Source organism: Sus scrofa, chromosome 2, assembly GCF_000003025.6.
Source record: "Sus scrofa isolate TJ Tabasco breed Duroc chromosome 2, Sscrofa11.1, whole genome shotgun sequence".
Classification (NCBI taxonomy): domain Eukaryota; kingdom Metazoa; phylum Chordata; class Mammalia; order Artiodactyla; family Suidae; genus Sus; species Sus scrofa.
In genome coordinates this window covers 21,309,515-21,333,027 of record NC_010444.4, presented here as the reverse complement: position 1 = coordinate 21,333,027, position 23,513 = coordinate 21,309,515, and the positions used below count along the sequence as shown (strand labels likewise).

The window sequence follows — 23,513 nt, the reverse complement described above, 5'->3', positions numbered from 1 at the left end:
GTTCTGGCTGCCATTCTTGAGAGCCAAGGTCCCAAACCATATTTATTCAGTGAGTGGATAAACATCAAACAGAAAAAATAAATATTCTTCAAAAAAGAATTCTTGGAGTTCCCTGGTGGTTCGTGGTTAAAGGTTCAGTGTTGTCACTGCTGTGGCTTGGGTTTGATCCCTGACCTGGGAGAGTCCAGGCAGGGCTGAAAAAAAAAAGTCTTGAAATTGGTATTAAGAAATTAGAGACAAAAATAACAATAACAAAACAGTAAATACTAATATGTGTTTAGCTGTGGTGATCTCTTAAAGCACTTTTACTTACTGAAAATTTACATCTATCCTTAGAGGTAGGCACATTTATTCATATCTGAACTAGTTTGATATCAACTTGATGTAGAATAGGAACTCTTAGTCTAGCATTCACTGAGCTAATGATTCATTACCGTTCTGTGAACCTTTATGCATCAGCTTCAACAGACATGAAGTTCTAAAGATTAGAAGATTATATATATATATATATAACATACAAAATATGTTCAATCTCAAAGTGCTCTATGACTCTTACCATTTAAAAAAGGTTTAAGAACCTCATCTCAACAGATATTTGGAAAAAAAGTAGTTTGGCTCAACTTTTAAAAGATGATAACAAAAAAGTTTGTAGAAGAAATAGGATACATTGTAGGAGGTTTTAGCTAGTACTTACTGCATTTTTGCAAGAACATTAAAATGTGTCCTTTGATTAGTGATGTGTGTGGATTTTTGAAGGGTATGCCAACTTTCTGCTTTTGCTCTTTTTCTCCAGTGTTTAATATAAAACATGAAATATGACCCAAGCTATTAATCTAAACATTATTCTCATTAGTTTCAAAGCACAGTTATTGCTCCAAAGTATTTTTACAAATGGCACCCTGCTTCATCGTGGCTCTGCTTTTACATTCAAGACCAAACAAAGCTTGCTATTCCCCCTTCTCTTCGATGCCGAGCCAAAAAGCAAAGCTTGGTATCTCCAATTCCAGCTGTGCTTTTATTATGCTTTACATCAATCAAAGCTTCAAAAAGATTCCAGAAAGATTTTTCTCAGTTTTCACATCAGAGGGGTTTGCACAAAAATCACTGTGCCGTAGGGGGGCACTGATAAGAAATCTCAGAAGGAGAGAAAGCCTATGGATAGGGAGGCTCTAGGAGAGAAGGTTGGGGAAGGATTATCAATGCCCTAGAAAAAAAGTTTTCTGATGGAAAAGCAGAAAAATTTGGAGCTCAGTGAAAGAGTCATTTACAATAATTTACAAGCTTTCAAGCAACACTAGATGCTACACAGTGTTGTAGCATCAGTAGGTAATAAAAAAGCCGAGATTTACATGGTCAGATGAACCCATTTGAACTCCCCTTACATGGGTGGTATTATCCTCCTAAGGACTAGAGAGCCTTCTAGTTACTTCTCTAGAAATGGCAGAAGAGTCTATGAATATTACTGTCTGGTCAGCATGGGAATTACTTCCTATACTTCCTTCAGAGATATTTTTAAAATCAGAACCCCAATTATTGCCCATTCTTATCTTCTGCTTCCATAAACCACTCTCTTTCTCATCAGAATGTAGTGCACCATTAAATAAACACCAGTCAGGAATTCTTAACTAGGTGAAACTGAATTCTAGGCATGTGATGTCCATTTTGCAGGGTTACACATTGGATAGTTTTAGAGAAGGGTTTGCAACTTAGGACATTGTTAGCTAATCTTCATGGTGTTATGATAACACAAAATACTGAAGAACAGTCACACAGGACCCCTCCAGGCCATATTCAAGACAGCATGGCCAAGAGCTTTAAAGGAAAAATTCATCTCAACTTCCTAATCATTATCCCACTTCCAACAAGACGGAGACCTGTGGAAGCACTGGTGTCACCTGCAACTCACTATAAAGCATCAGACAGGTGGTCAGACCTCTTGGAGTCTGCATATGAATTGACACTTAGAAATTTTATTCTGTCCACACAGTGATACTCAGGCTTTTCCTCTATTAACTCATCCACCCACAGATGCCATTCAATTTCAGTCTCCCTGACATGTCCCTTGTTGTTTATCCTGCCCAATAATATTCACTTCATACTGATGCATCTGTCTTTTAAGATATAGGTGAATTTCCAGCATCTCTTTGAAATCTCCCTTGACTAGTCCACACGGCTAATCACCCCGCATGTACTGGCCACTCACAATACATGCTGTTAACAACTCATACCCAAGCACGTGATTCAATAAAGATTCTTTCTTGACAAAATAAAGGAAAGCATGGAGTTCCCATTGTGGCACAGTGGTTAACGAATCTGACTAGGAACCATGAGGTTGCGGGTTCGATCCCTGGCCTTGCTCAGTGGGTTAAGGATCCGGCGTTGCTGTGAGCTGTGGTGTAGGTTGCAGACGTGGCTCAGCTCCTGCATTGCTGTGGCCCTGGTGTGGGCCGGTGGCTTCAGCTCCGATTGGACCCCTAGCCTGGGAACCTCCATATGCCATGGGAGCGGCCCAAGAAATGATAAAAAGACAAAAAAAAAAAGAATAATAAAATAAAGGAAAGCCACCAAATTATATGGTTTCATCTTTTCTTTCAGTTCTTAGCATAGTGCTATATATAAAAAACAAAACAAAACAAAACCCTGGCAAGACTGGAGTTTTCCTTCTGAAATCTCTATTATTTTGGAATAGGTAGGAACTGCAAAAAAAAAAAAAAAAAAAAAAAAAAAAAAAGTGATGGGACCTGTCCAAGGGCTGAAATTTTTCTCATTATTGTGTCAGGACATTCACACATTGTGTCAATGTATGAATTGACATTCTTCACACCAAGTAATATGTGGATATCTCTGTGTCTTCTCAGAACCAAACCCCAATTTCTCCCTAAACCCCTCACTTTGTCAAAAAATTATTCAACTGATGACCCGAGGAAATAAGCCACCATAAACAAGAGTGTATTTCAAAGTGTTATTATTTCCCCCAAAGATATACTTCTCTTAAACCAATAAATGGGCCTATATTAGCATTGAATGTAGAATCAATAAACTCATTTACTTTGCATCTTAAATGGATACAAGCAGATTTTTTATGTAATAACTATTAAGCATTCCTTATAGAAAATTTAGAATTGCACAATAAAATAAAACCCGTAACACAGATGTAATTATTTAAATCAGTTTACTACATTATGTCCAAAGACACACACATATACATACATGACACCAAAATGGGATTATACTGTACATGTTTTTACGTGTCTTCCTTTTTACTTACTACATAGATAAGTTATAAAGCTAGCTATTATGCCATAATTGCTTTTAAAGCTTGAATAAATGTGGATGTACTTTTTTGATATTACATTGCTTCAAATGTTTCATATTATGTAACACATATGAGATATATGATGCATAATTTTATGTATTATAAACAACACTGCAATGGACACCCTTGCTGGGATGTCATCTTTCAGAAGCGGAGCATACAGGATTGTTTTCAGCCATAAATCGGTGCTGTCAGATACGGCATGGAGGTGAGGAGATAGATTGGAAAAAGAATGAAATTGCGAGGGAGACTATTTCAGAGCCTATAGCAACAATTCAGGTTAAGAGAGTATAAGGCTTCATAAATCTTAACTTCCTGACAATTCACAAATTGTGAGGGCTGGGGAGAGAGAGTTAGAACAAGTTGAAAGATAGAAAAAAAATCAGATAGCCACTAACACTTGTGATGGATCCATAATGACAGGCTTCCTGGGTGAGACTTTCCTATCAGAAGCAGACACCCCACAGGAGAGATCTGAACTAGACCTCTTAACACACACGCACACACACATACATACATATACACATACATATATCACCTGTATCATTTCGCAAATTCATGAGATTATAACGTCGCCAATGCAAAATATATATAAAGAAGATAGTCTACAGACTTCAGTAAAGGTTGGGGAGATGAGGAGGCAGATGAAAAAAGAAAAGTAGTGAGATAGGAAGAACACTAGGAAAGTAAAGCTATTTCAAGGAGGAAGGAATGACTGGCTTTACCAAAACTACAGTTGACCCAGGATATTTGAGAATAAATGTCTTTGAAACATTTGAATGAATGCTCAATTAAATAACTTCAAAGTTAAAAAAAATGATTAGATCAATATTATTCATGCTGAATGAAAATAGTGGTCAGAATATTTTTCTTCCTTCTTTTCTTATTTGTACCTCTGTCAGTTTAGTTGGAAATGCACCGAATCTGTCAACTCTATTATGATTATTTGTTTAGGGGTCTCCGTGCTCAGTATGTCCAATCCTCTCCTAGTCCCCCACCTATAAAATGTTAATAATAATGCTTGCCACTTAGGATTAGTTGATAGAGTGTTGGCAAAGTGGGTAGGAATCTCAGGATGAAATATGCCAGGCAGACACAGTATCTTCTTATTATACTCAGTGCTGTTTTCTTTCTTATTAGGAGATTGCTTATTTCTCAGCCATCCTAGAGCTTTCACGGGCATTTCTGGGAGGACATGCTCTATCCTCCTGCTGTCTGCTAGAGTCTGATAGCTGCTAAACTTGCCAATGAGGCAAAAATAGCTGAAGCCATGGCATCTCTTGATCTCCTTGGAGGACTCTGGAAGTGGAAAGGCGCAGGACTGCACCTGTGCAGGAGGCACAGGACTGTACCATTCAGGAGGTAGAGGGGTCCAAATGCAGTCTTTCTTGAACAATAAGAATCAGAAACAAAAACTCCAAGGGGATCTCGGAAGCAATGGTCACCCATAATTTTCAACACAACCCTAAGGACTCAGTCAGCTGGGGAGAGAACATCAGGTCTGCACTTATCTTTCCTGCTGCACCTGTAGGCTCCATGCCTAAGTTGTTCTTTAGAATTACTGCTGAACATAATTGAGCTGGAAGGCCAATTTACTTACTGTATAAGTAAAGCAAAAAAATAAGAAACCATCTGAACAATTTGGGCTCAAGTATTCTATTTGGTTTAAATGTACCTTTTCATGAAAAACTTACGCTTTGGATTCCTAGGTTTTATTTTGCTTGAGTCTTGCAGATTTTTGAGAAAGAAATGTGAAAGAGAGAATGGTAAATAGCAATGTTTTAAAAATACCTTCGAAGCTTATTAATTGATCACTAACTGGCTTTTGTAAGGTGCTGGAAAAAAAATCCTTTCCTCCCAAATCACAAGGGCATTCTCTACCACCTTACCTGAGCTGAGGCAGGAGAGCTAAACATCTGGGTGGGAGTAAGATAAAAATATCTGAGACGCCACCACCATATGTTGCAACAAAATGGCCAGCCCCATTCATCCAGGCTTTGTTTATGGTTTATATTAATGGACCCAGTCAGGGTAACTAGGCAGCCAGCTAACAGCATATGCTACTCAGACTGTGGCTGCCTTGATTCCATTTTCACAGGCAGTGCCTGGGTAGACAGCCCCCCTCTGCACCCACCACCTAAGCTGTGAAAAGGCACTTGGCCAAACTCTTGGATGTTGAGAAATTTACCTGTTTAATACAGAGAAGACATTTGAATTTGAGACTGTTCAGAAGAAAAGATGGGGGGGGGTGGCAAGGAAAGATTATGCATGTTGTTCTATCTGCATGGATTTATTAGATATCACTCAGTTTAAACTTTCTTCTTGGCTCCCCAGAGCTTAGGGGATAAAGCCCAAGATTTCACTACAAGGGCCATGGTAAGAATGTTGGCTTCTACTTTCAATGAAATGAATAGTGATTAGAGGGTTTTCAGCAGAGGAGACACAGGCTCTAACGTACAACCTACAAAGCTAGTTGTGGCTGCTTAGTGGAAAAATAGATTGTAGAAGCAGAAGTAGTGAGAACAGATAAAGGATACCGACAATTATAACACTGATATGAAACACAACTACGCAACAACCGATCCCACCTTTGTCTTGGTTCACTCCATTTAGTGCAGGGACATTGTGGGGGAATGAGGAGATTAGAAAGGGAGAAGAGGGGAGAAAACACCCAGAAATCTGTACCTATTTTGGTTTTATTTTGTTCATTTATCCTTACTCTCTGTTCCCCAGCATTGGTTACAATTAGATGGGTGTCCTCACTGCTCCCATTATCCTCAATATGCAAAGCTCATCCCTGCACTTATAATTTGTCTCTCTTTCCTCCCCATCTGAAATTTTCTACTTCTGTTAGTTAAAATCTATGCATCTGTAATTGTCGAGCTCAAGCCCTACTATCGAAAGAAAAAATTATCTCTCCCTCCATTCTTGGAATATCTATAGGTCATAATCACGTGCACACCTTATGTACTGGCCTCTCAAAGATAAATGGTAGTTATAGTTCAGGTGGCATTGCCAACATGGACAAAAATTAGATACTTTCATGTATTCAGGAGACTAAACAACAATAATTAAACAGAAACAGAAACTTTCAGGAAGCCCCTGGGAGAACTTTTCAAATAGGTTGAGTCATTCATTCATTCATTCAATGAATTGTAGAATTCTGACTGCCCAGCTCCAAATGAAGTACTCACTGATAGAAAGTATCACTGAGAGACTGCTAGGGATGTAAAGGAAGAGGGGAAAAAAAGGCTCAGAACTTTGAAACCAAAGGAAATTTGGGATCCATAGTTCCCAAGGTCCAGGAGGCAGTACTTTTCTTTTCTTCTTCTTCTTCTTCTTCTTTTTTTTTTTTAGGGCTGCAGGTGCAGCATATGGAAGTTCATGCACTAGGGGTCAAAGTGGAGCTGCAGGCTGCTGAAATATGCCATAACTATAGCAACTCCAGATCCAAGCTGCGTCTGTGACCTATACCTGCAGCCTGTAGCAATGCCGGATCCTTAACCCACTGAGTGGGCCAGGGATTCGACCTGCATCCTCATGGATACTAGCTGGGTTCTTAACCCGCTGAGCCACAACAGGAATTCCAGGCTGTCCATTTTTAACCCAGGCCATTCAAGGATAATCTTTCAAGAAGATGGTATTATTATTTTTTAATATATGTGTGTGATTGGGTTTAACTTTTCTGACCATTGTTTTTGCTTTGTGTAAACCACAGCAAGCCATATTCTCCCATTAATAAGGGAAGAACTGTGGGTGGGTGCTTATTATCCACGGATCTTTCTCTTTTTCCCACGAAAGAAGGAAGCCCCAAGAGACGACTACGTTAACCTGCACAATTGCTTCACGTACTCACACTGCAAGCAGAGATCTGCATTCTGTGCCATTGCGCTGCCATCTGTGCCACAGAGAAGCCCCTTTAATTGTTGCAATACTGCAGTCAGAGTCTGTGTCTCCTCTGCTCAGAACACTCCTGTGACTTCCCATTACCTTAAAAGTAGAAGGAAAAGCCCCTACATTGGCCTCAAGACCCCACACTACCCAAGTTTCACTGAATACTGACCTTACCTCTGGTTCTCTCCCCTTGGCTCATGCTGAGCCTCCTGATACAACAGAAACCAGCCATGGTCCCACTTCAGAGTCTTCACACTTGTTTGCTGCCTGATCTGCTCTTCCCCAAGTGGTCCCCAAGGCCCACTCATCTCCAGCAAGCATTGTCTCAAAATGTCACCTTCTCAGAAAGTCCTTCCTGAACCAGCCTTAAAAATTGGAAACAAAAACAACCACAACTACCACCCCCTAGAAACAAATTCTCCCAATCCATTCTCTCCCCTTTATTTTTCGCCACAGGCATATTCAGTACCTTATTTTATGTATTCTGTTTATGGTCTGTATCCCTTTGCCAGAATTGGGGCTCCAGGAGGGCAAGGGCATTTTTCTTTTTTTAGTCACTGCTCTGTCCTCAAAGCCTAGAACAAAATCTATCTAATAGTGGGCATTCAGTAAGCATACTGAGTAAGCTAACAAACATCTTATTTACCCGACCAGAATCCTCTCATCTGGTAAGGAAAACATTTTATGCATCTATTGTGTGTCTTTTTGTGTTCCACAGTGCTTTACACACAGACCCCAGACTCATCACGCATGCATATATTCTTTGTCCAACAAGGAAATATTCTTAACTCATTGTTTTAACCACTAATAACTTATCAAATAAAAAGTAAGTATTTGGCATTTTGTTATTTTCCTTTTACCAAGGCCATATTCATAATCAAATAAGTATCTCCTTTTAAATAATGTTTATCCATATAAATCAGATGGGATCAAAATAATCCTTGTTCGTCAAATCTGCAGGGTTACATTATAAGTGGGTACTTTTATTCACAGAGCTCAAAGAACTATGGAACTAAAAACAACAAATTGGCAAAAAAACGTACGGAATGCTATGGGATTCCCTAGTTTACTGGGAGGGAATTAGGTTCAGCATTAAACAGTATTTGTTAAATTCCCACCAGGAGTTTTAGGACCTGTTTCATGCATTATTCCATCCACCCTTGCAATACCTCTGTACACCAGCTACTATTAATACCATTTAAAATATAACTATATAGCACAGACAACTATATCCATTCTCTTGGTATAGAACATAATGGGAGACAATATAAAGAAAAGAAAAAAAATGACAGTCACTTTGCTATACAGCAGAGATAGGCACAACACTGTGAATCAACTATAATTTTTTTAAAAAGTTAAAAAATTAAAAAATAAATAAATGTTAAATGTAGTAACAAATTTGGAAGTCAAAAACAACTAGTTATATGGTAGAGCCTCAATCCATGTCCCAACTAGAAAAAGGGCTGTGAAACTATGGCCATAGGACACATATAACCAACTTCTTGTTATTTTAAATAAAGTTTATTTGAACACAATCAAAGCCATTGCTTATGCATAATTGATGGCAGCTTTAGCACTACCAGGGCACAACAGAGTAGCTGCAACAGAGGACTATCTGGCCTGCAAAGTCAAAAGAGCTCTTTAGTAAAAAACCAAAACCTGTACCAGAGTATAAGTTGAATAAGGGCAGGGACATTGTCTGTTAAGCTTTCTGCTGCATCGTCTGGCAGAAAATAGGTGCTGAGCAAATCTTTCTTGAATGAATGAATCAATGACCCCGGATATGTGTGATAAATCACAAAATTTTTACTTTAGTCCTTTATTTCCTTACACATACTTCTCCTTAGTTCCAAACTGTTTTTCTATAAAGGTCTGCTTAAACAAAAACTCTATCATAGTTAGAAGGAACTTATTACAAAAATATAATTAAAGTAGAACATGCATATGGATGCACCACCTTCAACCTCAATCCTGGTAATGATTAACAAAAGGCCAGGAAAATTTTCTACCTTACCTTTAAAATTCTATTGTGATCTTGAAAAGTAACTTAAAAGACATGGAGTGATTTCCATATTCATCCTCTATTGATGATGCCTTAATCCACCTGCTTTGCTTTTCAAGTGATAAAAGGATTTTTCCTATAGAGGTATATTATTCATTCATAAGGGGTAATAAAGATACTAATAAATGTTGATTATATTATAGCTCTTGCTGTGATCTGGAAATCCAGCTGTGTTCTCTTCACCTTCTTCATGCCTAAAAATAATAGATGCTGCATAACTCAGCCAACAATTTTGCTGATGATGCACCAGGCTGAAGGGAGTCTGTTCCTCTGGTGCACAGCTGCAATCTCTTAGCCAGTAGTTTTTTTGTGAATTGTTTTTTGTTTTGATTAGCACAGCAAATAGATAAGATAGATTTTCTCAGATTTCCTGTCTGAACAAAGTAATTTTTTAAAAATTCAGAGTAAAAGTACTAAGCCCACAATTTCTTAACATTTACTGGAAGGACCTACCCACAAACAGGTATCTCAAAGAAAGTCAGAAGGCTTCCATCTGATAATGATACTATAGTAGGAACTGTTGTTTTCATCAGCTCAGTATTCACTCCTTCTTCTCCTGGAAATGGCACTTCTGTTTTGGTTGAGGAAGCACTTCTCTACTTTTACTCTAGATCATTTTTTTGGGTCTGATGCCACAAGAGGCTCCAGGACTTAGTCCCTCATCCACTTGATATCAAACACAGGACGCTATTCTTATCATCTCAGTGATTGTGTCTGTGATAAACACATGACCCAGGTTGGGCCATTGACTGTTAGATCTTGGATATTTGTTCAACCGCAACTCTTTACATGGCCAAGCCATAACTCTATAGTTGTTCATATTCGTTTTACAACTTCCAGGGAGAGAGATTGCTTGATTTAAGAGACAACTTGGGAGTTCCTGCTGTGGCACAGTGGGTTAAGAATCCAGTGTTGTCTCTGCTGCAGCTTGGGTTTGATCCCTGGCCCAGCGCAGTGGGTTAAGGATCTGGCAGTGCTATAGCTGCAGTGAAGGTCATAGCTGCAGTTCAGCTGCGATGCCTGGTCCTGGAACTTCCATATGCTGAAGGTGGGTCAAACATAAACAAACAAATAAAAATGAGAGGAACTCAGAGAGTAATTGGCCCAAAAGATGAATAAAGCAAAATAATTATTTCTGGTAACCAAGTTTGTGCTGCTCGAACTAAGGGTGCCTGAAGACATTTTTTCTTTGTGACAATAAATTCTGACCTGGGTTTCTACCTTTTGCCTTTTGCCACCCAAAGAGCCTTTACTGATTTAGAAAACAGATTCATTTCAGGATTTATTTTTCCTTTTTATTTTTTTGCTTTTTAAGGCCACACATGCAGCATATGGAGGTTCCCAGGCTAGGGGTCTAATCTCAGCTACAGATGCTGGCCTATGCCACAGACACAGCAACACAGGATCTGAGCCATGTCTGTGACCTACACCACAGCTCATGGCAATGCTGGATCTTTAATCCACAGATCGAAGGCAAAGATTGAACCCGCAACCACATGGTTCCTAGTCAGATTCGTTTCTGCAGCACCATGATGGGAACTCCAAGGATTTATTTTTATGGGGAGGTCAAATGTTTTAAAAGGTGCATTTGGAATTGGACAAGAATTCAATCTGGAGTCAGAAAACCTCACTTCAAAATTACGTCCTTTGGACTATCTGAGTCTTAGCGAATTCATATGTGAGAAGGCTAAGATAGCATCTGTGCCTGCCTATATTATAAGGTTTTTGTAATAGACAACAACTGAAACAATAAATGTAAAATTTTTCCAGATAGTGAATGTGCTGCCTAAAAGCAAAGGTAGATGAATTTTATTTAAAAAATACAGCAGTCCATTGTGTTTCATAAAGAAATGAATTATCTAATATTGTTTTATTGGAAGAGTCACTACAAAAATTAAACATACCTCATTATAAAGTTATTGAGTGAATTAATTCGACTTGTCATGGGTTCTTAGGGAAGCCTTCTGGCAATGGCAATGACAAGGAATAGCAAGTGTAGGAGCTAAGTAAGAACATCATTTATTCATTCATTCAGAAACCATTTTAAGCACCAACTACTGAGTCAGGTACCAAAAAGATCCCAGAGGTTTACACAGCAAAAACACTCCAGGTGCAACTGGGGAGATAGACCAATATATAAATAATTGAAATGTGATAAGGTAAATGCTATGCTAGAGATAAAAATCAAATACTAGAGAAGCAGAGATGGAATCCACTATCAATGTTTAAAGGTACTGGGGAAAGTTTCCATCAGAACTTGACCTTTAAGCTCTGTCTCAAGGGATAAAACATAGTGCTCCGGGGAGACAGAGTTGAAGAATATTCTGCAAATTTTAGATCTAAAAGTGACTGTGGAGATCAAATAAGCTTTGAGCAACAGATGCAATACTGAATTTCTATTGAAAACTTTTGTATTTTAGTATCACTTCTGCTGATAACTCACAAGGGTGACCTTGTGAAGTTTCCTTCACTTCTCTGGTCTTACATCTCAATTTAGAAAGAAGGGGTTAGGTGGCCATTAGTATATGTGCCAGGTCAAAGAGCCTCTACTCTCCATTTAAAACCCTATTTTATAGAAGCAAAATTTTAAGATCTAAAAACATAAATACTTGCCCAAAGAATAGATATGGATATAAAAGAATGAGACATCAATATAAAATTGTTATACATATTCGAGGTTTTTGCATTTGAAATGAATTTCTCATTACATGTTCAATTTCTTCACAGGTATATTTGTGATTGGCAGCCTGAGACTTACAAGAAGGTTCAACTTGAAGAGCAACCAGGTAACTGGCTGCAGTCTATACTTTGTGAATTTCTACAGACAAGGGAAAGGACAGTAATGACCAAGAAATTTACATTTTGGTCTCTGGGCACCATAGGAATTTTCCCGGTAGTTGGGAAAGACCACAGAACTGTGATAAAAAAGCCAAGATATTATTCTTGAATCTGTCCCTAAAACTCTGACATAGCTGAGGTTACTGTCAGGATTATAGACCTCAAGTAGATTACTGTTCCTGGTAGGAAGTGTTAGAACTTTTGAATAGGTAAATTCCTATGCCAACTTTGTCTTGCTGAATGATGTCACAGATGAAACTCATACTTTAGCTTTTCATGCGTCCCCTGGGGAAGTGTTCTCAAACTAAACATCAGCACTTTCCACAGTCTAGATGTCAAGATAAGTAAACAATTCACCAAATATCCATCTTCCCCAATGGCTAGTTGGGCATTTTTAGTAAAGTACTCTGAGGAGACGGATAAGTATTTACCTAACAGATCGTTATCATTCATTGGCAACTCACTAAATATTAATTAAATGGAAGTATTAACATTCCACTCTTAATTGGATATACATTGCTAAGGTAACAACAAAGAGCAGAAAAATAAAAACTGGATTATAGCATGCTGTTTTGCCAACTGTCTTTCCAGTTCCGGTCACATTTTAAGAGCATGTATATTCTATGCATCATCAGCCATCCTTCATCATTCAGTAGCACATTCATATCAGTCATTAAAAATGTGCAAAGGTTTGAAATTTTACATTATAAAATTTAGAGTATAAAGGGTTAATCTCCTAAGAAAGATTTTCAGCTAAATGCCATTCAATATAACAAATTCTGCTTAAAGCCTTACTGTGGGAAAATCATTTAGGGAAGACTTACAAGGGATAAAATGATGAATACTATTAACTAACTTTTATTGAGTGTGCCAGGCACTGTTGAAGCACTTTAAATTAAATAATCTAGTCTCCCCATCAAGGCTACAGGGGAGAGAATGTTGTTAATCTATTCTGGCAGGTGAGAAAACTGAAGACCAAAGGGGTTACATAAATTTCTCAAAGCACATGAGAACTAAGTGAAAGAGCCTGGAATGGGCCCAGGCAGGCTGATACCAGGGCCTGTTCCAGCCTCTGCCTTAACATTTTCAATTATTATAACGAATAAGAACATTCATTATTATATCAAGTATTATAATGATTTTAAAATTATTAGAATCTGGACTGGGAGTTCCTGTAATGGCACAGAGGCTTAAGAATACAACTGCAGTGGCTTGAGTTGCTTCAGAGGCTTGGGTTTGATCCCTGGTCCCAATAGAGTGGGTTAAAAGGATCAGGTGTTGCCACAGCTGCAGCACAGGTCACAGATGTGACTCAGATTCAATTCCTGGCCTGGAGACTTTCCACATGCCGTGGGTGTGGCTATTTAAAAAAATAAAAGGAAGAATCAGGATTGCATTACCTAAGGATTCCTCATTAAGTATTTTTTGATTAATAAGCGTGTTGAATTTAACTTAACAGAGGTAGTTCTATCCAGTATCAGTTATATAGATATTATAATAAATAAAACCAGTCAAAAAAAAGAAAGCAAAATGACTCCATACTTTCTCTCTCATTGTCTAGTTTTTGTTATCAATGTGTTTTATTTGTGTTTAGATGAATTTACGTATCTGAATTCAATTGCCTAAATTCAGAGGGCCGCTGCTGATATCCACTTAATTTTATATAGCATGGCTCTTGCAGCAAATCCAGGGTCTTATTATTTGCCTATGTTTTTTATCAAGGCATAAACAAAAGAATGCACACATGACTTGAGAAATAACTATTAGGTACTAAAGTTCAGAATCAGGAAAATTGTGTTATTTGGAAAGTAAGCAGTAAGAGCTAAAACTTGTATTATTTTCTCATCTGAGCAAAGCTTTCTGCCTGTAAATGAGGGAGTTTGCATGATTTCAGCCTTTTCACACATAGAGAATATGGATTCATCTTGGTAGTTTTGCTGAATGAGCTTACTTGCCAAAGATCCACAGCACTGGCAAATGCATTCTGAACACTTCTGCCAAACTAAAACAATTCCACAAGGCCTGACTTTTACCAGCTTACGATGCGCTCAGAGAAATCCACAGAGACCGGGGAAATTTTAAAGTTCTACAAGCTTCTGGTCTTATCTTCTAGTCCACCTCTGAAGTATTCTGCTGTAATTATCACAAATATTGGAGTGTGTTTTTCAGTTTATTTGTTTGCTGCTTTTGTTATTTGCCACTTATTTAATTAAAAACAAAACAAAACAAATCAACAACCAATCAACAAACAAATAAACAAAAAACTCAAGCCCTCTGGATTCCTAGGTGAAGTTAGGTCCCTTTTAAAGCAGAAAGAGACAGAGAAATCTTTTCTCTTTAACTCCCATTTACTATCATGGAGTCAAAAAATTTTTAAACATGGGTTTTTAGTGATTACTTAATCCAACCCCTTTATTTTAAAGATAGGGAATACTGAGGTCTCAGAAAATAAGTTGTCTAAATTCACTTGTTTAGTTCTTAGCAAACTAAATATTTGTTTTGTTTTGTTTTGTTTTGTTTCTTTTCAGGGCTGCACCCGTAGCATAAGGAAATTCCCAGGCTAGGGATCTAATTGGACCTACAGCCTAGCCACATCCGTAAAAAAGAGGGATCCAAGTTATGCTGTAGCTCATGGCAACACCAGATCCCTAACTCACTGAATGAGGCCCAGGGGATAGAACTCACTTCCTTATGGATACAAGTTGGGTTCTTAACCCACTGAGCCACAACAGGAACTCCAAGAACTAAGTTCTAACAAATACATTTCTAGCCAGTTGCTTAAGACTTCCAGTGATGTCTCTTCTTCTGTGAACACATGCTCCATGCTAGGCATGGATGGGGAGTAATATTTTAGCTAGTAAAACTTTGATGCTTTTATCATTCTTGTAATGACATCCCAAGTGAAAAGAGAGCAGCACTGTCTTGAAATTATACATTTGAGCAAAATAAATATAGTAGATGCACTGGAGGAGAGAAAAAAAATAGCAGTGAAGCTCAATGCAAGCTAATTTCCTGGAGAAATATAATTTCACCTACAGGGTAAGTAAGCACTCAGAACTCACTCAGAGAGACATGAGCAGGATGAAATTCAGGTTTGATTTTGCTTTGGCAGATACCTTGGGTTTTCAATAAACTTTGGTTAATTATCCTTTAGAGCAAAGTCTTTTTATATTGGCATTATTTTTAATGTGTTTCACTAATTGTATTCACCCTCAGAAATAAAATAACTCCAACACTGTATTGTTATTATAGCCACCTTCCACTATACGTGTGCAGAAGTAGGAAAAAGGTCATGGAGAAGAGCCATTCATAAAATATGCAGTTCCCTCCCCGAACTCTTGTTGTCTATATCTATGTTTGCTTCCTTAATTAATGTATAGACTCTTCATGCTTTGTAGAAATAACAGGCAATTTTTGTTTTGGTTTGGTTTGGTTTTGTCTGTGGCTGCAGCATGTAGAAGTTCCTAGACCAGGGATTGAACCTGCACCACAGCAATGACCCAAGCCACTAGAGTGACAATGCTGGATCCTTAACCTACTGCACACAAGAGAATTCTAGCAAGTTACTAATGAAAATGAACTCCCAGTCCGTAGCTTTTTTGATATGCGTTAAACAGTTCGGTCGTTAATTAAGATTACATAAATAAAATATGTTTCTGTTTCTTCAAGAAGAAGACAAAGTGTATATAAGATAATATATATAGGTTATGGGTATATAGATACACACATGTATAATAGCATAATAGCTATAAAGGTACATACATTTATTATTTAATATCTTATTATCAGTATGGATATAAATATTAGCTATAGATACTGAGAAAACAAAGATCCAGTGAACTTAAATGAGTTGCCAAACTTCTTCTTCAAAACTGAGATAAAAGAACAGGTTTCCTGATGCATATGTAAATAAGAGTATTTCCTTAGCACCATAATCCTTTAGCTAAAATAAGTCATTAAAGTCCATTAGGAAGATTGCACATTATAAAACTAAAAGTATTATAGTTATAAGGCCTTAAAGCATATCTCTATATATTTAAAGGGCTGAAATCATACAAAAATATGTTCTCCAAACACAATGGAATTAAATCAGAAGAAGGAAATTTAGTAAATTCACAAATATGTGGAAATTTAAAAACACTCTTCTAAAGATTCAATGTGTCAAAGAAAAAAATACAAGAAAATTAGAAAATACTCCAAGATAAGTGGAAAGGAATACACAACATACCAAATTAATGGAACAAAAGAAAAGCAGTGCTCAGAGAAAAGCTCAATTTAAATAATTATGTTAAAATTTTTCTTAGGAGTTCCAGCTGTGGCATAATTGGTTAAGAATCCAACTGAATTGGTTTGTGTAGCTGCAGAGGCACAGGTTCAATCCCCAGACCAGAGCAGTGGGTTAAAGGACTTGGCACTGCTGCAGCTGTGGTACAGGTTGCAGCTGTGACTCACACTCAATCCCTGGCCTGGGAACTTCCATATGCTGTGGGAACAACCATCACACACACACAAAATAATAATCTTAAATCAATACTCTAAACTAATACCTCTAGGAGTTCCTGTCGTGGTGCAGCAGAAATGAATCCCACTAGGAACCATGAGGTTGCAGGTTCGGTTCCTGGCCTTGCTCAGTGGGTTAAGGATTTGGCATTGCTGTGGCTGTGGTGAGGCTGGAAGCTACAGCTCTGATTCAACCCCTAGGAACCTCCATATGCCATGGGTGTGGCCCTAAAGAGACAAAAATAAATAAATAAATAAAAATAAACTAATACCTCTAGAAGCTAGAAAAAGCATCCAAACTCCAAGTAAACAGAAAGATGAAAATAATAAAGACTGGAGCAGAAATAAATAAAATCTATAATAAGAAAACAGAAGAGATTAATGAATCAAAAGATAAAAGAATTCTTTGAAAAGATTAATAAAATTTACAACCATTTCCTTATATAAACAAGAAAAAAATGGAGAAGACTCAAATTATTAAAATCAAGAATGAAAGAGGGAAGTCACTACCACTCTGACAAAAACCATAAAGATTTTTGGGGAACACCATGAAAACCTGTATGCCAATGAAACAGACTACTTAGATGAAATGGAAAAATTCTTAACAGATACAAACTATTAACTAACTTAAAAATAAACAGAAAGTCTGAATTAAAGCATAACAACTAAAGAGGTTGAATTAATAACTTAAAAACTTCCCATGAAGTTTGGCTGGTTAATTCTACTAGATACAGAAAAAAAATAGTATCGATTCAATTAAGATGAAAGTCTTCCAAAATTGTAATGAAAGGGAATATTTTCCATCCCATTTTATGATTCCATTTACCCTAATAACAAAAACCAGAAAAGATACTCTAAGGGAAGAAAACTACAGATCAATAACTTTCACGAAAAAAAGATGAATAAATATTTTAAAAAAATCTTAGCCAACCACATCCAGAAACAATAAAAATGTTTATACTGGTGCATTATCTGAAATGTCTAGAATAGGAAAATCTATAGGGAAAATAAGTAGATTAGTGGTTACCGAGAACTTGGGATTTGGTGGGGAATAACTGCTAATTGGTACAACAATTCTTTTGGAGGTGATAAAAATGTTCAAAATTTAGATATAGGTGATGGCTACACAATTCTGTAAATATACTAAAATCACTGAATTCTACACTTTAAAAGAGTCAATTTTATGGCATGTGAATTATATCTCAATAAGAATGTTAAAAATACCAGAGTCATAAACAGCACAGAGCTCTAGCAGCATGGTTATTCTTTGATGAGCAGTGCTAGGAAGGGGGACCTATGAAATCTATGGATCTTCTATCTTCAACCTTTCATTCTTTTCCAACTTAAATATTTTCTGTGGAGGATTTTTCCCTGAGGCTTTACCAATAGGATTACGAAGCAATAACTCGATAGCATTCTCTTAGCTTAGACAAGTGAGTAGTTTTTCATCAACGGCTGTGGTTATAATACTCATGAGTAATTCATCACAGTTAAAATACTGTTCTAGATAATACTTAGTGAAAGCTCTGTCATCTTGTCATCCTCACTCACTTGTGGCCTAATATCTTTTCTAATCTGAGAGCTATTGTAGAGTTATAGGTAGAAAATATAGAAAAAATTTATTTTCTCTTTTTTCCTTTAGGGCTTCTACTTTTGCATGTAGACAAAGAACATCCATTGACTTGGAAGTGTTGGGACTTGATCACTTGCTTCATTCTATGGTACAAAGAGCAATTGATCTGAAAGGCAACAATGAGAGCAAGAACGTGGGCACTTCAACCTCTTCTTGGTTCTCCCTTTTGAGCTTGCATGTCCTGGCAGGGCAGGCATATTTTTTTGATCTGGATTTAATATGGTAAACATATCTAGATCAAGACTTATGCTTGTCTTTAATGTCATTATCTGAATACTCATCCTTCTCTAATTCTGCTGTTGGGGCTCAACGCAGTGAAGCAGATCCTTCTCTTTTTCCTTCCCGGGCTGGTCCAAAGACCAATTTTCAGTAGACAGAATTTTTAAAAATCCATATGTTTATTCTCAATATATCTTTATCAGTAGTAAAGCTAATATTTGATTCCTATCTCAATTTTCAAATGGTTCCAAAATTGGAGGGGTAAAGTGTGATGTTATACATTATCCTCTCTAATAGGAACAGCATGTCAGAAACAGCACAAAGCATTGGGTGTATTGTGCATGGGAAGGTCATCTGTCATATATCACAACGAAATAAAGCACAGATGGCTTTATTCACTTGTCCACCCTTGGCGAAAAATAATTTACTTCCCAAATGACTCCAGGTAACAAGTTAATGCCTTAAAATACAACATACCTGGAAAATAGAGTGCTCATGAAGCCCACCTCCCACCACGGAATCATGTAGAGTGTCACTTGAACAGCATGGTTACAGCCTTTGTACAAAATGAGGTGTTCACCAGTTTCAGATGGAAGCAGGTTGATGTGCTGCTTCCGTGTCCATCCTCATTCCTAACTGTGTCCCTGCATTCCAAGGCTAGGCATCCATCTGTCCAGAATTATCTAACTAGAGTTGTGCCTGGAGGCAGGAAGCCGAACAACATGGCCAGCCTTATATAATGCTCCCAAAGTGTACTTCCACCCTATTTATTTCAGTGAGAGGTTTGAAATTCCCTGAGAGAGGAAGGAAAGGTAAAATGGAGCGAGATTAGGTTCCTATTTCCCAAGTACTTAATAGTCCATGCTTGAATTACTCATCTGTCCCTATTCTCTTTTCCCTGAGTCCTAATTTCATATTACACACCCATGACAGAGAGAAAAGGTCCATTCTATCACCTTTCCCCAGGCACTTTCTCTTTTTGCAGACACTGTTGCCTCCAGAATTCATCAAAACCTTGTATGAGGCTCTCCTTTAAATGTCCCTTTGCAACTTTCTGTATTGGTGACATTGGTACTCTTACCTCAGACCTGTAATTGAAATAAATAGTGCAGAACTATATCCTGGACATATTTTTTTTTCTCTCTGTGCTAGCCAACTCATTTTATCTGCAAATTTTAAACTGCATGGAGATGAATATTAATGACCATATTAGTATGTAAAGGTGGCATTGAGATTGATGCATGGTAAATGCTCCAACTAGGAGGTGTAGAATTGCCTATCTCTGATAATTCCATGTTCTCAATACCTAACTAGACACTCTTGAGACCTATATCTTTTGCTTCTATTCTGCAGGCATATGACTTTCTCTCATTTGAGAGGCTACCTGGGGGAAAAAATGCCTACCCAACTGCAAAAGAAACCAATGCCCACCACCTATATTAATCAGCTTAGACCTGCCCTTTAAAGGCATATAAATCATCAACTAAGGATTACCAGAAATTGAGAAAAAAAATGCTAAAGAGAACTCTCTAGATGAACAAACAATACATAGAAGTTTAATTTTATGGATATTGTAGAAATTTATTAAAAGCAATAATGCTATTTTAAATTATAGTTATCAATACTGTTTGAATGGAATCCTGAACATGATTACTTACCTAGAGAGATGAAAGATAAAAATCAAGGAAATCTTCCAGAATACAGAGCAAGAAGAAAAAAACGTGATAAAAATATATAGAGTTAACTCAGGAGAAGTATAGATCTAAGAACTTCAAACAACATTTAAGTGGAGTTTTTAAGAGACTAAAAACTACAGAGATAAAGAAATAATTATATGTAGAAGAAAATTTCTACAAGTTAAAGAAAATCACTAGTCTGTTTTCTATATCTGTGAGTTTGTTTCTGTTTTGCTGTATGTATTCATTTTATTTTTTAGATTCCACATATAAGTGATTCTACATACAACTGATAACATACAGTAGTCTTTCTCTGTCTGACTTATTAAGCATTATACTCTCTAGGTCATCACATGACTGCAAATGGCAAACTTTCGTTATTTTCTATGGCTGAGTAGTATTTCATTGTGTGTGTGTGTGTGTGTGAGATATCTTGTTTATCCACTCATCTGTTGATGAATACTTGGTTGCTTCCATACCTTGGCTATTATGACTAGTGTGGCTATGAACACTAGGGTGCACATATCTTTTCAAATTAGTGTTTTCAGTGTCTCTGAGTATATACCCAGCAGTGAAATTGCTGGATCATATGGAAGTTCTATTTTTAGCTTTTTAAGGAACCTCCATAATATTTTCCACAGTGACTTCATAAATTGATATTCCCACCAACATTATATAAGAATTTCCTTTTCTCCATACCCTTGCCAACATTTGTTCAAAATAAGGACATTTTTAAGAGTGAATGGCTCGGAATTTTTAGCTCTTGGGTATCTTTCTGAAAAAGATGTTGACTATATACTACAGGTAAATTTTAAAGGAATTTTTAGAAAAGCACAAGGAAATAAATTTCATGTCAGTAGAACTGAAGCAGAAAACAACAGGTAAAGTCATAAAAGAGAATTAGAAAACTGCAGAGGTGTTCCCATTGTGGCTCAGTGTGTTAAGGACTCCACATAGTTTCTGTGAGGATGTAGGTTTGATCCTTGGCCTTGTTCAGTCAGCTGAGGATTTGGTGTTGCCACCAGCTTCAGCATAGGCCACTGACGTTGCTTAGATCCATTGCTGCAGTGGATGTGGCTTTGCTGCAGCTGCAGCTCTGATTTAACCCCTAGCCTGGGAACTTCCATATGCTGCAGATATGTCCGTAAGAAGAAGAAAAGAGAAAGAAAACTACAGAAAGTTATCCTCAGTAAGAAAGTGCACCCCTTGGATAAATATATACTGCAGAGATGAAATTGCTCTAACTGTATGATGAATGCACATGTTTATATTAAAAAAGAAAAATTCATTCACTTAATTGAGTGGTTCCTGCTACTAGATTTAGGATCTCCTTCAGGGTAAGGTGCTTGCACCATTTATCTTTGCATCCCAAGTACCTGAACATTTAGCCAACATGAATGTCCCTTAGGCACATCCAATTTCACCTTATCCAAATCGAATTTCCTCTCTCATGGTCATTCCTTAGGTATACTACATATCTGGGCTGGAAAAATAAGTGTTAATTTCAGTTCTTTTATACTCTGCAACCAGAGAATCACCAAAATTTTTTTTTATCCCTCTCACCGCAATGAAACTTCAATCTCCATTCTAGCTTGGGCACTGGTTTTTAAAAAGAACCATTCCAAGAAGATCTTAATTGGTCTCCCTTCCTGATAGGTCTTTCTTTTTTATTAAATCCATCATTTATATGCAAATATTTTATATTTTGCAGGATGGAATAGAAAATAAACATTATGCTATATCTTATTGAAGAAATCATTATTTTTCCTGTAGTATCCATTCTTTTTTTTACAGTAATATTAGACACAGATTTTACCTAACCATGTGGCTGTGTAGAACAAAAATTACCTTCCTCTGTCTTTTACAGATAGATATAGCCATGTTTTGACTGAAAAAAATGTAAACAAAAGTGATTGCACAACCTCCAGGAAATGATATTGAAAGGACAGAGAATGTCCTTCTGCTTAACTTTCTTCAGAGTGGCTGAAAGGGAGGTATTATCACTGGAATGAGAGCAACCACACAAGATAAAAAAAAAATTGTAAGGCATACACTGAGGATGATGAAGTTGGGTCCTGGATGATGATAGAATCCTCATCGCTAGTCTGGAACTTGGTATGTTTAAGTATGGAAGAAACAAACTCCTCCAATATTTAAACTTTAGGATTCTGGGTTTTCCACAGCTTATGTAAATATTTAGCTAAAATATTTTTTTATGGTTATAGGTTTATTTAACACAAAACAATCTCAACAGAGCTGGCTACCATATCCGTCACTAAATCCATCTCTAAACTGGAAGTTGGTCGCTGATCCAGCCTTGCTATTCTTGTTGTTATCTTTCCCTGTCCACAGTACTAAACTTCTTCAATGACCATGCAGCCTGTTGATAACTTGTCTAAAACCTGTCTCCTAACATCAGATCCTACGACATTCTTCCATTTAACATGTATTCTTGCCACTGCAACCACACACGCTTTCTTCTTTCTGTCATCAACCACGTTTTCCTATGTCCTCTGCCATCTTCGTCTCTGTCCAAGCCTTTGGTTTACCCATCATGCTTGTCTTGTAAAAATGTGCTTTCTTCTGTATATGTCAATTTCAACAATCCTCCGTAAAGACTAAAAGGTATGGAATTCCTCATCACCTTGAAAACCTCAAAGAAATCCCGTGGGTTGCCAAGCTTATTGAACCATTACTATATTCTAATATATTTGCCTTTACTTGGCTTCAAAAAATAAGAAATGAGAGCTAGATTTACTACTGCATTTTTTTTATTTATATAACCTCTTACAATATCTATTCTTAAGAGTGGTTATTGTTTATCAGTATAATCTTTGGAAATTTAAAGGAAGAGAGATAAAAACAGCCTAGGCAAGGGCACACATACACACAGACAATCAGATGCACAAAATATAAATGCTTTATAGTCCTCATACTAATGTCTCTCGATCTGGGGGAACCAGCCACTGAACATTTTTGTCACCTTTCCCCTCCATATATACATATACAACCACCGACTTCTATTTTATAAATGTTCTCTTATTCAGCGTTTTAGTATTTCTTGTTAGTATTGATTCCAAATTCAAAATTTGATGAACACCTTCCAATTACATCCAATTTGGAAGCCTTATGCAATTTACCTTAAAGATCTATCACTTTTATTGGCACTCATTTGCAGCATTATTGTACTCTTTCTCATCTGCCGGAGTGGTGATTGTCAGCACTCTGGAAGCTGTCAGGCGGCCTAAGGGTGCCCATCTCAATCAAGGGGGAAAAAATGACAAAAGGAAGCATTATGCCTCATTAAATGATATTACATACACTGCCTTGCTCTCATCTGTAATTGAAAATAATTTCAAAATCACACAAAGAATG

General features: G+C 37.1%; 1 protein-coding gene across 14 annotated transcripts in view; it reads right to left on the bottom strand.

Moving 5' to 3' along the window:
* The window catches only part of LRRC4C (leucine rich repeat containing 4C), a 1,216,912-nt gene that overhangs the window by 301,178 nt on the left and 892,221 nt on the right, over positions 1-23,513 (bottom strand). The gene's annotated exons all lie outside the window — the stretch shown is intronic.